This window comes from Ornithorhynchus anatinus, chromosome 3, assembly GCF_004115215.2.
Source record: "Ornithorhynchus anatinus isolate Pmale09 chromosome 3, mOrnAna1.pri.v4, whole genome shotgun sequence".
Taxonomy (NCBI): Eukaryota; Metazoa; Chordata; class Mammalia; order Monotremata; family Ornithorhynchidae; genus Ornithorhynchus; species Ornithorhynchus anatinus.
The window spans coordinates 108,430,959-108,447,065 of record NC_041730.1 but is presented as its reverse complement, the minus strand read 5'-3'; the positions used below and the strand labels follow the sequence as shown (position 1 = coordinate 108,447,065).

The 16,107-nt window shown below is 40.3% G+C and overlaps 1 protein-coding gene and 1 non-coding gene across 3 annotated transcripts in view; one reads left to right on the top strand and one right to left on the bottom strand.

The window, feature by feature from the left end:
* The window catches only part of PRKG1 (protein kinase cGMP-dependent 1), a 1,170,280-nt gene that overhangs the window by 211,658 nt on the left and 942,515 nt on the right, over nucleotides 1–16,107 (top strand). The window lies entirely within an intron of this gene.
* LOC114810960 lies at nucleotides 3,760–3,897 on the bottom strand. Its single transcript, XR_003758649.1, has one exon. It is a non-coding gene; the product is annotated as a small nucleolar RNA SNORA7 (small nucleolar RNA).

Below are 16,107 nucleotides of genomic sequence, written 5' to 3'. Positions count from 1 at the left end.
CCTAGGGAGGGCAAAACCCTGTTTGCTTCTTCCCTACAACTAGTTGTTTTGACCCCCTTGACTCCATTCCAAACAGTTTAAAGTGAAATCCTCAAATCTTTCCTCCTTTTCTCCTACTTGTTTTTTCTTTCCCCCTACACTTTCAGAAAAGGAGAAGTTGCCCTTAAGATGACCACCCTTGTGTTCCCTGACACCTCCTGTTGACAAATCTTCTCACTTCAATAGGTGATTCAATCCATTGTATTTGTTGATCACCTAACTTCTGCTGGGTACTCCATTAAGTGCTTGGGGGAGTGCAAAAGAATTAGTAGATATAACCCTGGCCTTCAAGGAACTTACAGTCTATCAGGATCGACAGACAATAAAATAAATCACTGATAGGAAGTAGTAGGGCATATGACTTATGCATGTAAGTACTGCAGACATTTTTGAGTACTTAGATGCTTAAATGGCTGTTGGAAAGCTTGCAGACTGGGAGAGATTACAAATAAATGAGGGATGACCTCCTGGAGGAAATGTACTCTCAGAAGGGCTTTGAAAATGGGGACTGCTGTGCTCTGTTAGCTGTGATAGATACAATCATGGGATTGGAGTGACTGTAACTTAGAGAAGCAGCGTGGCTCATTGGAAAGAGCACGGGCTGGGGAGTCAGAGATCATGGGTTCAAATCCTGGCTTAGTTGCTTGTCAGTCATTTAACTTCTCTATGCTTCAGTTACCTCATCTGTAAAAAGGGGTATTAAAAATGTGAGCCCCACGTGGGACAATCTGATTACCCTGTATCTACCCCAGGACTTAGAACAGTGCTCTTCACATAGTAAGTGCTTAACAAATACCATAATTATTATTATTATTATATGTATAACAGTGCTGCAGGGTGGGGATAGGGTAACAAAAACTGAAGAAGAAAGAAAAAATTCTAGAAGCTAAAATAGGTCCTAGAGGAATGCACATGGTCCTGGGAGTCAGAGGACCTGGGTTTTAATCCTGGTTATGCCACTTGTCTGCTATATGACCATGGGCAAGTCACTTAACTTCTCTGAGCCTCAGTTTCCTCATCTATAAAATGAGGATTAAATCTACACTCCCTTCTACTTAGACTTTGAGCCCATTGTGAGACAGGGACTGTATCCAACCTGATTATCATGTATTTACCTCAGTACTTAGTTCAGTGCTTGGCAATTGCTATGAAGCATTTAACTATTTTTTATTTTCATTATTATCATTATTAGGAATCATAGCAGGAAAACTAAAGTTAGAAAGGAGAAGGAAGTGATTCTCTGAGACAAAGACACACTAGGGATAGGGTGTTGCTGCTGCTTTATGCCAGAAGATCAGCATTTCCAACTCCACAGACCCCAACCCCAAGTTTCTTAGGTCAGCTCTTTTAGGGCTTTCTTCCTTAAGGAAGGAGAATGGGGTCCACTTATTTCCTTATAAGGGTTCAATAAATACGATTAACTGACTGCCTTGATTTGGGGTAAACTGTCATTCACTTTCTATTTATTAATCTCAACTCAAGGGAAAACCAGACTTTTTTGTGATATATAAATATAGAGATACCTATATGTGTGTGAATATGTGTGTATATGTGTGTGTATATGTGTGTAGGACATTAAGAAAACCAGTTACTTATCCCTTAGAGTTCCGTTTTTCCTACAGCTCTTTCTGCTGGTCATCTCTAAGAAGACTACCCTGAAATGAATGTAGTGAGTCAGGCACATTTATAAAGCCGAAGGACAAATCTTCCAGAGCCCCCCTCCAGCAATGGAGAAAGTTGGCTTTGCTTAAACCTCCCATGATAAATTCCCATTCATGTTTCTGTTGTTTTCTGTGGAATGGAGAACCAGTATGGTATCATTTTAACTTGATCAGCAACTTGAGAGAACTGTTTCCTTCTGCCTGGAATATGTTTCTCTCAATCTGAAGAAGTTTGCCAGAACAGAATCCCTTTGGGGCTCAGGTTCTAAATATGCATATTACTGCAGTAGCAAAATCATCCCATTTCTCCGATATGCTTTATAATAATTCATGTTTCTGGCCATTCACATGGACATAATTAATTGTGCTCCCAGAAAACACAATGGGTGGAATAGAGTGCACTGTGAGTGGGGAAGAGTTAGAGTAGACCCCTGGAATTTTTTGGAGCTAGGGAGTCTGGTCATTTGTAGAGTTTTGTCATAGACAGCCTGTTTTTTAACTGGTGTGTCCCTTCTGGCACTGGCATCTCAACAGATGCCCTTATGTCTAGTGGTTTTATTTTTAAACATTCAGCCTCCCTGGACCTTAGCACCTTCCACCAATTCTAGAGCCTGAAGGTGGAGCTCATGATTTCAGGGACCTGGGAGGGGAATGCAGTTGGCTTTGTAATAGTGGAGAGGATTAAGGGTCCCCTCAATAATTTGTTCTGTAACTCTAGTCAGTCAGTCGGTCTGTCAGTCAATCGTATTTGTTAATCTTCCACAGATAAACTTTTTGTGTATGTCCTCATGATGCCCTTATATAACATGGAAGATAAATTACTTGGAGAGCACATTTTTTCATCTCCCAAACATTTATGTATTAGAAGAAAGATAACTATAGTTCATTCTGCTTCTCAGAATAAGCCCCACTTTTCCTCAGCTCCCACTCCCTTCAGCGTCACCCTGATTCGCTCTCTTTGCTCTTTCGCCCTACCCTGCCCCACAACACTTATATATATATATATATAAATTATATATATAAATAGAATTATAGGTATATACATATTTATATATTATTATTCTATTTATATATATTGATACCTGTTTACTTGTATAAATGGCTGTCTCCCTGCCTCTAGACTGTGAGCCCACTGTGGGCAGGGACTGTCTCTCTTTATTCGCTGTATTGCACTTTCCAAGCACTAAGTACAGTCCTCTGTGCATAGTAAGTGCTTAATACATGCAATTGAATGAATGAATGACAGTATATCTCATCTGTCATGATGCTATTGTTCTCTCAGCTGACTTGACCAGATGAAAGAAAGGACAAGGAGTAGCAGAACTAACCCCAGATAAAGTAGTTGGATTCAAGCACGACTCACTGAAATCAAAGTTCGGATTTTTTAAAAATGATGTTCTTCTGGAATAGTTGCTAATATTACATATTATTTTTTTCTCTGTAACTTGCTAATTGTTAAATGGCATATGTGAAGTCAAATCAAAATTTTATGACTTTACCACAATTCTTTATTTTTGCTAGCATTCCAGAGAATCCTAAATTCTTTTCTCCAGGAAAATAGCCACTGTCCTCAATCACTGAATCTAGTGAAGGATTCCAATGAACTCTCTGGGTGCTGGGAGTCAGTACCTTGAGGCGACTGAGAATAACTAGCATCCTCCCTCATGGGAAGAAGCTTGGCCTTCTGGGAAGAGCACAGGCCTGGGAGTCAGAGGACCTGGGTTGTAATCCTGGCTCTGCCTTACAGCTTACCTGCTGTGGGACCTCGGGAAAATCACTTTACATCTGCAAAAATAGGAATCCAATACTTTTTCTCCTTATTTAGACTGTGAGCCCCACTTCTTGTCTTATGTTGTTGAATCGTCCCTGACCCTTAGCGACTCCATGGACACAACTCTTTGAGAACACTCCACCTCCATCTGCAATTGTTCTGATAGTGTATCCATAGAGTTTTCTTGGATACAGAAATGGTTTACCAATGCCTTTTTCCATGTGGTAAAAACAAGTCACCACCCTCAACTCTCTCCCATGCCGCTGCTGCCCAGCACCATGAGTTTTGACATGCCACAGATTGCCTTCCACTCTCTAGTCACTGCCCAAGCTAGGAATGGAATGGGTAGGCCGCCACTTGACTCTCCCTCCCTTAGCCAAAACTGGTAGAGTACTGGAAACTCTCCAGGAGTGATCCTGAGAGGGGGAACCCTGCATGGTAACTGATTATCTTGTTATCCCAGTGCTTCGTACAGTACCTGGCATATAGTAAGCACTTAATAATTATATTTATTATTAGTAGTAGTAGTATTACTAATGTTCAGTTGATTTGCGAGCTACAGAATTTGGATTCAAATTCTCCATGCGTCTTCTTAGTTTTTGGAATATCTAGTCTTGCTCTAAATCCAGGAATAGTCTCACTGAATAATGTATTAATAACTTCAACATTTCTTTGAAGCAGTATGATCTTACTAGTTGATAGCAACTGAGCCTACATTAACATGAAACAACTGCATGCTTAGGTTTGTCCAGTGTCTAAGCAAATGTTAGAGAAATTTGAAATGTAATGAAACCATCATTGAAAGCAAGATTGTTACTGCAAGAGCAAGATTGTTATTTGCAATTATGTTGGTGCTACTAAAGCCCATTTTCCTTTCCTTATCATTTCCCATGAAAAGCTGCTTCATAAAAAAAGTAATGGAGCTTCTTTACAGCATTTTTTTGGAGTATTGCAATTGGTGAGGCTTTTCTTTTCATGTAGAAAAAAATCTTCAATAACCATCATAACAAAAATGGTATTGGGTTCAAAATCAACACAAACAGAATTTTCTCAATTTCTTCCATATTGATTATTCAGGGGATTATGAATCCTCAACTTCCAGTTCAAAAATGTTTATTTAACTGTAGATTCCTGCTATTCTAGGAGAACCTATTGGTTCTTAAAATAATCCAATTTCTTTTGAGAACCATAACAAAGTGCATTTCAAAGGAGACTAATATGTAACAATAAAGAAAACAACATCGTGAGTATATAAGGATAAACAGAAATATATATCTGTAGTGAAATCACAACTTCTTGGAAGATTCCCTGTTGTTTAATAAATGGAAAGTAGGAATTATTTCTTTTAATCATGGATCCATCCGAGGCTGTTAATAAAGTGTAACTGATTACAGATGCCACTTATGATGCCATTAAATTGTGGCTCCTTGGTGATTGTTAGAAATAGCAAGAGAGAATTGGCTGACGCAGAAATAAAACTTTTTTTTTTTCCCCAAAGCTGTGATGATGAGGTTAGGACAGGTGTTGAAATTTGTTAGGAATGTGTTAAACATCTTCTGTATTCGTTCTTAATTAAGTACTAATAAGCCAGTGATTTAAAGTGAAAAGCCTGACTAGGTGTGCAACAACTCTACACTGCTTCTGTGTCCACTAGGCAGATCCCTATATGAGCAAGGATCCTGTGGAGGCCTTCCTGTCAGCAGAAATGATGATAATAATAATAAGCATTTGTAGAACTTACTATGCACCAAGCCTCATGGTAAATGCTGGAGCAGTTAAATGTAAGCGGATCAGTCAGTCTCTGCTTCACATGGGGATCACAAATTAAGTGGGAGGCAGAATAGGCAATTAAATGCCCATTTTAAAGATGATGAAACTGCAGCACAGCAAAATGAAGTTACTAGCCCAAGATCACACTGTTGACAAGTGGCAGAGCTGGTATTAGAACTCAGATCCTCTGATTTCCAGATCCATGTCTTACCAGGAGGACACAGTGCTTCTATAATGATGTGGCCACTTGCAATCTGAACAAAATACCCACCTTGAGACTACTGGGAAAGGACTGACCATTTTCATTTCAGGGAATAGGAGCTATAACTATGAAATGGACTTCTGTTTCTTCCAGGCCACAAAAGCTTGAACCCTGATTTAGATTCTTGATGAGGCAGTTTGGAAATCTATAAACCTAAGGCACAGCCCGCTCCTGGAATGGTTTCTTCAGTGCTACCCATAAGCCATACTCCACATAGCAGATGATAAGATAATAATAATAATTATGGTACTTGTTAAGCACTTACTATGTGCCAAGCATTGTTCTAAGCATTGGGGTAGATACAAGCTAATCAGGTCAGACACAATCCCAGTCCCGCATGGATCTCACATTCTTACTCCCCATTTTACAGATGAGGTAAGTGAGTCCCAGAGAAGTTCATTCATTCATTCAATTGTATTTATTGAGTGTTTACTGTGTGCAGAGCACTTAGAATGTATAATTCAGCAACAGATAGAGACAATCCTTGCTCAAACAACGGGCTCACAGTCTAAAAGGGAGAGTCAGACAACAAAACAAAACAAGTAGTGAGGTAAACAAAACAAGTAGTCAGGCAAGTTAAGAGAAGTTAAGACAAGTGGTAAAGACAGGGTTTGAACTCAGGTTCTTCTGACTCCCAGGCCCATGCTATATCCACTAAGACACAATGGTCATCAGTGAGGGGCAGTTCCCATCCAAACACTGAGACAATGCTCACAGGAACAGAACTTTACTGGGTGATGAGTGTGATGAGTGTGAGAAGAATGGATAAAAACTAGTTGGTTACCCAAACAACTACTGTCATGATGAAATGGATCGGAGGAAGAAGTCGAAGCAAATGGATAATCTAAAATGATGGAGTCTAGCAGTGCACTGTGGATGGCATTTGCATTAAACAAGCTAGCCTCAATAAATACAATTGATTAATCAATTGAAGGAAAGAAGGACCTTATCAGAACACTCAACTTTAAAGAAAATCCTTATTTTAATGCAGACATGAAGAAAAAAAGTCCACTTTATTTGCCTCGTCTGCTTTAATCTCCTCATTTTCATCTCCTTTCAAGTTGTATGGGGTGAGGGCAGAGAGCACGGTGGGAGAGTATAGGGTAGCATATATTTGCAGTGTGGCTCAGTGGAAAGAGCCCCGTCTTGGGAGTCAGAGATCATGAGTTTGAATCCCAGCTCCCCTGCTTGTCAGCTGTGTGACTTTGGGCAAGTCACTTCACTTCTCTGTGCCTCAGTTACCTCATCTGTAAAATGGGGATTAAAACTGTGAGCCCCACGTGGGACAACCTGATCACCTTGTATCCCCCCAGCACTTAGAACAGTGCTTTGCACATAGTAAGCGCTTAACAAATACCACCTTTGTTATATTTGTGGGTGAAAATCAGAAGGTCATGGGTTCTAATCCCAGCTCCACCACTTGTGTGCTGTGGGAAATTTATGCAAATCACTTTATTTCTCTGTGCCTCAGTTACCTCATCTGTAAAATGGGGATTGAGACTGCGAGCCCCACATGGGCCAGGGACTGTGTCCAAACTGATTTTCTTGTATCCACCCCAGTACTTAGTACAGTGCCTGGCACACAGTAAGCACTTAACAAATACCACAATTATTATTATGAAAGAGTTGCAGCATCTCTGCTTTAGTTCTCCCTCTCCTACTCTCTGGCAATTCCATAGAGGAGAAGAGACAAGGGGGTTGCAGGAAATTCCAAATAATTAGTGTTTGAGTCCTGGGGCTTTGTGGCCCTAAGCAAGTCTGGCTGTCCATCTGCACTCTGTTACCAATTAGAAAAACTAAAAATTTCAATTGCATAGTTACCTTTTAATATTTCTTATTGTCTTATGCTATTGAGTTGTTTCCAACCCATAGATCCTCCATAGAGACATGTCTCCCAGAATGCCCCACCTCCATCTGCAGTTATTCTGGTAGTAGATCCACAGAGTTTTCTAGGTAAAAATATGGAAGTAGTTTACCATTGCCCCCTTCCACACAGTGAAATTGAGTCTCCATCCTCGACTCTCTCCCATGCTGCTGCTGCCCAGCACAGGTGAGTTTTGACTTGTAGCAGATTGCCTTCCACTTGCTAGCCCCTGCCCAAGCAAGGAATGGAATATATATACCTCTGCTTGATTCTCCCTCCCATAGTAGAGACTGGTAGTTGGAAACATTCCAGGTGTGATCCTGAGAGGGTTTTTAATATTTAGCATGGACAAATTATTTAATAGATGTAAATCAAGGACTGATTCTAAAAAAAAAAATGAAGACCTGAATTATGAAAGGGAACAGGAAGATGGGAAGGCATGACAAGGAATCAGAGTGTTTGATTCCTAGCTGCCTGAGAATTGAAAATGTTGCTGTTTAACTCGACATCTCTGAATGCTCAGATTAACTTGGAGATGGCCCCTAAAGTTGTGATTGACTGGTCAGGCTGGGGCTTGGCAGATATACCTTTGCTTTTACCATAGCCTTCAACCTCTTCCCACAGCCTGCCCTCCTGGAGGCAGGGGACTATTGTGGAAAAAAGCTCTGAGGGGTGGGGGTGTCTACCAACTCTTTGATATTATACTCTCTCAAGTGCTTAGTACCTTGATATGCACACAGTAAGTGCTCAGTAAATACAAGTGATTGACAATAATAATGATAATAATTATTATTAAAGGCAGGAAACCAAATTCATCATACATTGCTCCATGCACATTCTCTTCCCACAGTCATATAGATTCACTGACCTCATAAATACAAATCCATAGATATACATTTACATCTCCCTTTATACCTTCATCAACCATTTATGTAGTATGCAGGCACACATAAATGTATACTTATAAATATGAGAACATCAATCATGTTCTTCTTCCCACATAAGTGAATAGAAATGCCCAGTACAGGAAAAGAGACAGACAGAGGGAGTGACATGAAAGTAGAAGGCCTGAAAAGAATGACAAAAATCACCTTAGGGGAAAATGGGTAGAGAAAGGAAAATGAGTGAGACAGAGTGAAGACTACACTGCCTGTTTAATCTAGGTAAAGATTGGAAATTTTGCTAGTATTTAAATCAAAAATACTTGGCAAAATGGAGCTGATTTCAGGGGTGGGGAAGGGATCTACACATTTTTCTGAGATATGTTGCTGTACTTCTGTTTGTTGGAGCTCGTTGATTTCAGTATGTGAAGATGATTTTTTTTAAAGAGTGTACTTTTTTCTCACTCCGATTCTTATTCTTTATAATCCTTCAAAAGTTGGTGAGACTATTTGATAAAGCTACATTAAAAGTTATAAAAAATTATTTCTTAAAAGTTCATTTTTTTAAAACACAAAAACAAATGAGGCCCACTAGTAATGAGATAAGATAATAAATCCTTCCTTTTATCAGTTTTCAATCTTAGAGTTAATAAAATATGGTAACTCTCTGAAATATAAGAAAAATTGCTTAGGGGAATTCAAAAAGAAATTTACCTCTTTTTCTCCCTTTTTCATCCCTCTTAAGAGTAGAAATTCAAGAACAAAAAAAATCTTATTGGTTCTGTTTTTGGTCAAGGCCATTTAAGAAAGTTGCTTCATGCAAATGTTTGATTTTTAGAGTCATCTTTATCTTTCTCGGAAATAAAACTATAGACTTCTTGCAAAATAGTGAATTTTGAGGTGTTCTTTATCAGTAACATTTCTTTATCATCCTTGCTACAGCTCTATTCCCTGCCATTCAGAGTGATGATCCCAGTAAAGAGGAATATAATTGAATGGAGACAAATATTTGGGCAAAGAGAAAGGCACAAAGACCAAGGGGAGCATTTATGAGGACTGGAATGCCGTGGGTATTATGTGTCTGTCCACAGACACCATCTGTAGTTGATCCAATGTCCTCAGAGATGATTGGGTCAGATTCAGAAGCAGAATGGAATTTATTTTTTAAATGATATCCTGTTGTTTCCAAGGATAGAGTTACTATTACTAGTTAAACATAAACAGTGCTTTTTGATTATAACTTCCATGCCGATTTCAGTCTAGGGAGAGTGTAAAAAGCTTTAAGAGTGTAAATGACCGTGCAGAAAGCAACATTAACTAGTATTCCATAATGATTGATAATTTCTTCTGGAGTAATGACTGAAGCAAATGACACCCAGACTTGTAACAGGATCTCTGGCTGAAGTATTAATACTTTAATGCTGGGGTTCATTAATAGGTTCGTGACCTTGCTTTGAATTGAACATTAAGGGATCAAGATGTCAGTGTCAGAACTGCCCAACTGTTAAAAGCTAACAATGCTAAGTACTAAACCTTATCCTTTACTTGAAATCTATCCCTTACCTGAACTAGTGGAAATCTTTCTTTACAATACCAGCAGCACTGCTATTTATACAGTAGTCCTTAGCATTAATGAATATTTAATTATATATAATTATTTATGTATTTTTTCACCTATTTATTTGTTCATCTATTTATCTTTCCCTACTACAGCTGCAACTTCGGACTTTTTCCTGCTCTTATTATTTGAAAATAATATGTATCTGCCTTTTTTCCCATTCAATTGATTGTAAGTTCCTTGAAGACAGGGACTTTGTTTTTACTTTTATTGGCCTCTCCCAAGTGCTGTATAGCATTCTTTGCACAGTACCTGTTCAATAAATGCCACTGATTCATTTTTTTTTAAAAAACACAACAGGTCAGGATTCTTCAGATACTTGTACTCTCTCCCTTTTCTCTAACCACACTATCTTTGGAAAGAGCACTGGCTTGGGAATCAGAGGTCGGGGGCTCTCATCCTGGCTCTGCCACTGATCAGCTATGTTATTTTGGGCAAGTCACTTGACTTCTCCATGCCTCAGTTACCTCATCTGTAATGTGGGGATTAAGATTGTGAGCCCCATTTGGGGCAACCTAATTACCTTGTGTCTATGCCAGAGCTTAGAACAGTGCTTGGGACATAGCAGGTGCTTAACAAATGCCATTATTATTATTATTATTAATGCACTCCAGTTCACACTCTGTAACTCTCAAACTTATTTTTTCACTGTTTTCCTCTGGATTCATCCCTCTCAAGCAGGCTGCTCATACTTTCCCTTCTGCTTGTTGTCTCCTACTCCCCTTCACTTTCTGCCAACCTCAAATCCAATAGATTTGAACTGGAACTGGATTTCCATCTATAAAACCTTTCTGAAATCCCACCTCCACTGGGAAACTTTCTCTAATTAAAGTTTTTTTCCCCCTCAGGTCACACCCACTCAACTATGACTACGGCACTTTTGAACCACTTCAGCACTTAGGTATTCACAATGTTCTGTAGCACTTTTGTACATATTGTCCACACAGAAGGGAGGTTGAATAGGTTGGGGAAATGATCTTAGATTGTAAACTTGTTGTGGGCAGGGAATGTGCCTGGTTATTGTGTACTCTCCCAAGCGCTTAGAACAGTTTAATGCTATTGTTCTTGTCTGTCTCCCCGGATTAGACTGTAAGCCCGTCAAAGGGCAGGGACTGTATCTGTTTCCGATTTGTACATTCCAAGCGCTTAGTACAGTGTTCTGCACATAGTAAGCGCTCAATAAATACTATTGAATGAATATCAATTTATACTGTCTACTATTTAAGCACTTCTTCCTTGTGTTACTATAGCATTTGTAAGGCATTTACTATTGTTAAGTGCCTTGATAGATATATGATTATGAGTTCAGACACAGTCCCAGTCTCAAATAGGGCTCAAAATATATGTTATCCCATTTTACAGTTAAGAAAACTGAGGCCCAACTAACTCAGGATAAGCCCAAGATCTTCCAGTAGGCAAGTGGCAGAGCCAGAACTAGAATGCAGGTCTCCTGACAGGCTCAGGCTCTTTCCACTACCTTGTCCTGCCTATGTTGTGTCTATATCTCTTGTTTGCTTGTAAACTCTTTGTGGGTTGGGAGTCTTCTTACTTATCCAAGTAATAAGTATAGTGCTCTTCATACAGTAGGCCCTCAGTAAATACTATTCATCGATGGACTAGTTGGCAGTGACTATTTGATTTGATTGTTCTGAAGCCGTGTACTTTGTAGGCAGGGAACATGTCTACCAACTCTATTATACTGTACTCTCCCAAACATTTAGTACAATACTCTGTACACAGTAAGCACCCAATAAATAAGATTGATTGACTAAATGATTGACCTACGGTATTCACTGAGCACAGATGTGGGTTGATAATCATTCAATCATATTTATTGAGCGCTTACTGAGTGCAGAGCACTGTACAAAGTCCTTGGAATGTACAATTAGGCAATAGAGACAATCCCTTCCCAACAATGGGCTCACAGTCAGAAAGCCCTGCTCATGCAGCAGGTGTTCCTGATCAGTCAGCATTCATCCTTCCCCTCCTCCTAGTTGTAATACAAGAATCTGGGAAAGAACTGGATCTAGGGAGCTCATAGAAAGGTTGGCAGGGAAATGTGGGCTAACCCACTTCCCAAAGCCAGGCTATTTCACTTTTCCTGCTCCTTCAACCATCTAAGTCCCCCAAGGCCAACTTTCTTCAGCTAGCTCTCATTCTGCCACTCTCGTGGCCATTGCACCTCCCTTCAACCCCGGCCCCCAAGCATCCAATGGGGTCTTGAGAATAGTAATCACTGATTTGTACCTAGGAGGAATACATGGTCTTCTCTGTTACCCTCGCACCAATAAAACTACCTCAGAGATAATCTATATGCAGGGAAGCTACAAAAAAGGGTCCTTCGGGCAGCAAAGACTAAATCTGTTAAAAAATGTGTTTAAAAAAAAGAATGAGAAAAATAGAATTGTTCGCCAATTTTCTGTTCTTTTTATGTTGAAATTTTCCTTCCACTGTTTATTTGGTATAATATGAAAAAGATGCAGAAACTTGGTTTCAACATCATCAACGAAAGAATTTATGTGTGCCGAATACTCCTCTGTGAGTTTGGGAACCTGTAATTGAGGTAAAAGGCACAAGTCCTTCCCCTCAGGATGTTTACCAACTAATAAAGAGTCTAGGAACAGAATGTGTCATAAAGTGCCAAATATATAACTATATTTCAAATTCAAAGTTGATTCTGTAAGCAGATGAGATTTTATCTATAAATGTTAGAACTGAGAAGACCGACATGAGCCTGACAGTAACTTTCTGCATCTGTGCACATTACAGGTTGTGCCCTGCTGTACTGTTGCATTTTGTATTCACAGAACCTGGCACTGTTTTGGGACTGTTTTCTTCACAAAGCCTTGGTTCCAAGGCAGTCACTCCACTTCTGATTGCTAGTCACCAAGCTGACCTGTGTCTTCCATCTGCCTCCTGGTTGTCAACTTACATACCCCATCATTTGGTTTCGTTGCTTCTTTAGAGCATTTCCACTATCATTATCCCTTTTCAATTTACTACAAAACCAATATTTGGGCAAATTTCTCTCCACATGCTCCACCCGGCGGTGGTGTGATGTCATGAGCATTGCTTGGATTCTGGTGGTCTGCATGCTTCCTAGGACCACATTGTTTGTGATTGTTTGAGCAAGTCGTCAACATCCACTGCCTCCATTTCCTGTCCTCTATTATTCAATAGTATTTATTGAGCGCTTACTATGTGCAGAGCACTGTACTAAGCTCTATTACTCTCTCTAGAAGCAGCGTGGCTCAGTGGAAAGAGCCTGGGCTTGGGAGTCAGAGGTCATGGGTTCTAATCCCTGCTCTGCCGCTTGCCAGCTGTGTGACTTTGGGCAAGTCACTTAACTTCTCTGTGTGGCAGTTACCTCATCTGTAAAATGGGGATGAAGACTGTGAGCCCCACGTGGGACAACCTGATCACCTTGTAACCCCCTCAGCACTTAGAGGAGTGCTTTGCACATAGTAAGCGCTTAACAAATGCCATCATTATTATTACTCTATTACAGCACTACCACCCTGCCTCTCAAAAGTCTGTAACCATGACTTTATCCTTGACTCATCTCTCTAAGCCACCTATTCAATCTGTCACCAAATCCTGTCGGTTCAACCTCCACTCCATCGCTAAAATCGGCCCTTTCCTCTCCATCCATTCTGCTACCACGTTAATCCAAGTACTTACCCTAACCCGCCTTGATTACTGTGACAGCCTCCTTGCGGATCTCCTTCCCTCCTCTCTCTCCCCACTTCAATCTCTACTTCACTCTGCTGCCCTTATCATTTTCCTACAAGACAGTTCAGTCCATGTTTTCCCACTCCTCAAGAACTTCCAGTGGTTGCTCATAATAATAATAATATTAATGTTGGTATTTGTTAAGCGCTTACTATGTGCAAAGCACTGTTCTAAGCACTGGGAAGGATACAAGGTGATCAGGTTGTCCCATGTGGGGCTCACAGTCTTCATCCCCATTTTACAGATGAGGGTACTGTGGCCCAGAGAAGTCAAGTGACTTGCCCCAAGTCACACAACTGACAAGCTGCGGAGCCGGAGTTTGAACCCATAAAATCTGACTCCCCAGCCAGTGCTCGTTCCACTGAACCACGCTGCTTCTCAATAATGATGGCATTTGTTAAGCGCTTACTATGTGCAAAGCACTGTTCTAAGCACTGGGAGGATACAAGGTGATCAGCTTGTCCCATGTGGGGCTCAGAATCTTCATCCCTATTTTACGGTTGAGGTAACTGAGAGAAGTGAAGTGACTGGCCCAAAGTCACACAGCTGACAAGTGGCAGAGGCAGGATTTGAACCCATGACCTCTGACTCCCCAGCCCGGGCTTGTGCCACTGAGCCATGCTGCTCATCCACCTCTGCATCAAACAGAAACTCCGTACCATAGGCTTTAAAGTACTCGGTTACTTTGCTCCCCACTGCTTCACTTTCCTGATTTACTACTACCAAGCAACCCACGTACTTCACTCCTCTAATGACAACCTATTCCAAGCACCTTAGTCTCCTCTATCTCAATGCCAACCCCTTGTCCACATCCTGCTTCCGGCCTGGATTGACCTTCCTCTTCATAACCAAATCTGTATTCTCTCCAGCTTTAAAGCTTTATTTAAAGCACATCTCCTTCAGGAGGCTTTCCCTGACTAAATCCTCAATTCTTCTTCTCCACTTCCTTCTGGATTACCTTTCCACTTGCATTTGCACTGTTTATTCACCCCTCCTCCAGCCCCACAGCGCTCATGCACATACCTGTTATTAATTTATTTATTTATGTATATTAACATCCGCATTCCCCTCTAGACTGTAAGCGCATTGTGACTGGGGAACCTTTCTACCAACTCTGTTTTATTGTACTCTCCCAAGGGCTTAGTACAGTGGTCTGCAAATAATAAGCACTCAGTAAATACAATCCAACCTGGCTTCACTGCTGTTTTGACCTTCTCCCTGGTCCCTGGCTTCCCCAAATAAGCCTTCAATTTCCCTACTCCCACTCTCTTCTGTGTTGCCCCGGCTCTTGGATTTGTACCCTTCAAGTACTTGATATTCACTCCATTCTCAGCCTCAGAGCACTTATGTAAACATCTGTAATTAATTTTTTATATTAATGCCTATCTCCTGCTCTAGACTTAAGCTGCTTTTGAGCAGGGAACATGTCTACCACTTCTGTTGTCTTGCATTCTCCCAAGTGCTCAGTACAGTGTTGTGCACAGAGTAAGTACTCAATAAATACCATAGATTGATTTCTATGAGATATTTAGTGACTAGAATGCCCTCCTTCCTAATAGCAGGTAGCTAATTGCTGTGCCCCATATCAAAGCCTTATTGAAGGCACAAGAAACCTTCCCTGACTAAGTCTTCCCCTCCTCCTCTCCCACTCTCTTCTGTGCTGCTCTTACCTGTTCCTTCATTCATCTTCCCTCCTGTCCCCATGACACATAGGTACATATCTGCAATTTATTCATTTCTTATCTATTTATGTATTTATATTAATGTCTGCCTCCCCCTTTAGAATATGTGCTCATTGTGGGCAGGGATGGGTCTGGTTGTTGTTACATTGTACTCTCTCAAGCACTTAGTTCAGTGCTTTGAACACAGTAAGCACTCAATAAATACGATTGAATGAATGGATGAATGAATGAATGAATATCAGTCTGCACTTAGACCTAGTCAGTTTCTAGGACCCTTAAAGAAAATTCAGTTTCATGGAAATGAATGGATTTTCTTTCTGAATTATAGGATTTACTTGCTTCAGAAAGTTTTGACAAAAATCAATAAGATTTTCCAAATGCAATACACTCTTAGCTTTATTGGTGTGACTTTGTAGAAATCAATTCATTTTTTTGACCATTGGGAAGGGTGAGTGAAGCCAAACACATGGTCCTTTATTTATACAAGATAACACATTGAAATTACAAAGTACATGACTAAAACTGATGCATTTCTCTTTCGAGAAACACACAAAAGTATTATTCCAATATCAGATTACTAAAAACCATGGTACATGTAAATGATTAGGTTGGGTATGAATAATTTTTCTTATAGCCTTATAGTAGAGTTCTCTCATTGTGGGTTTTTGAATGATTTGGAATATTTCTGGAGCGAATGGGCTCAATCCCAGGGGAATGACACCTCCAAGGCAGTGTCAGAATTGAGGTAAGGGAGATGGGGGAGAACCTGACTTTCTAGGATTTGTTCAGGTTGGATAAAGGGAGAAAAATTGTACCAGGTCCCCTGC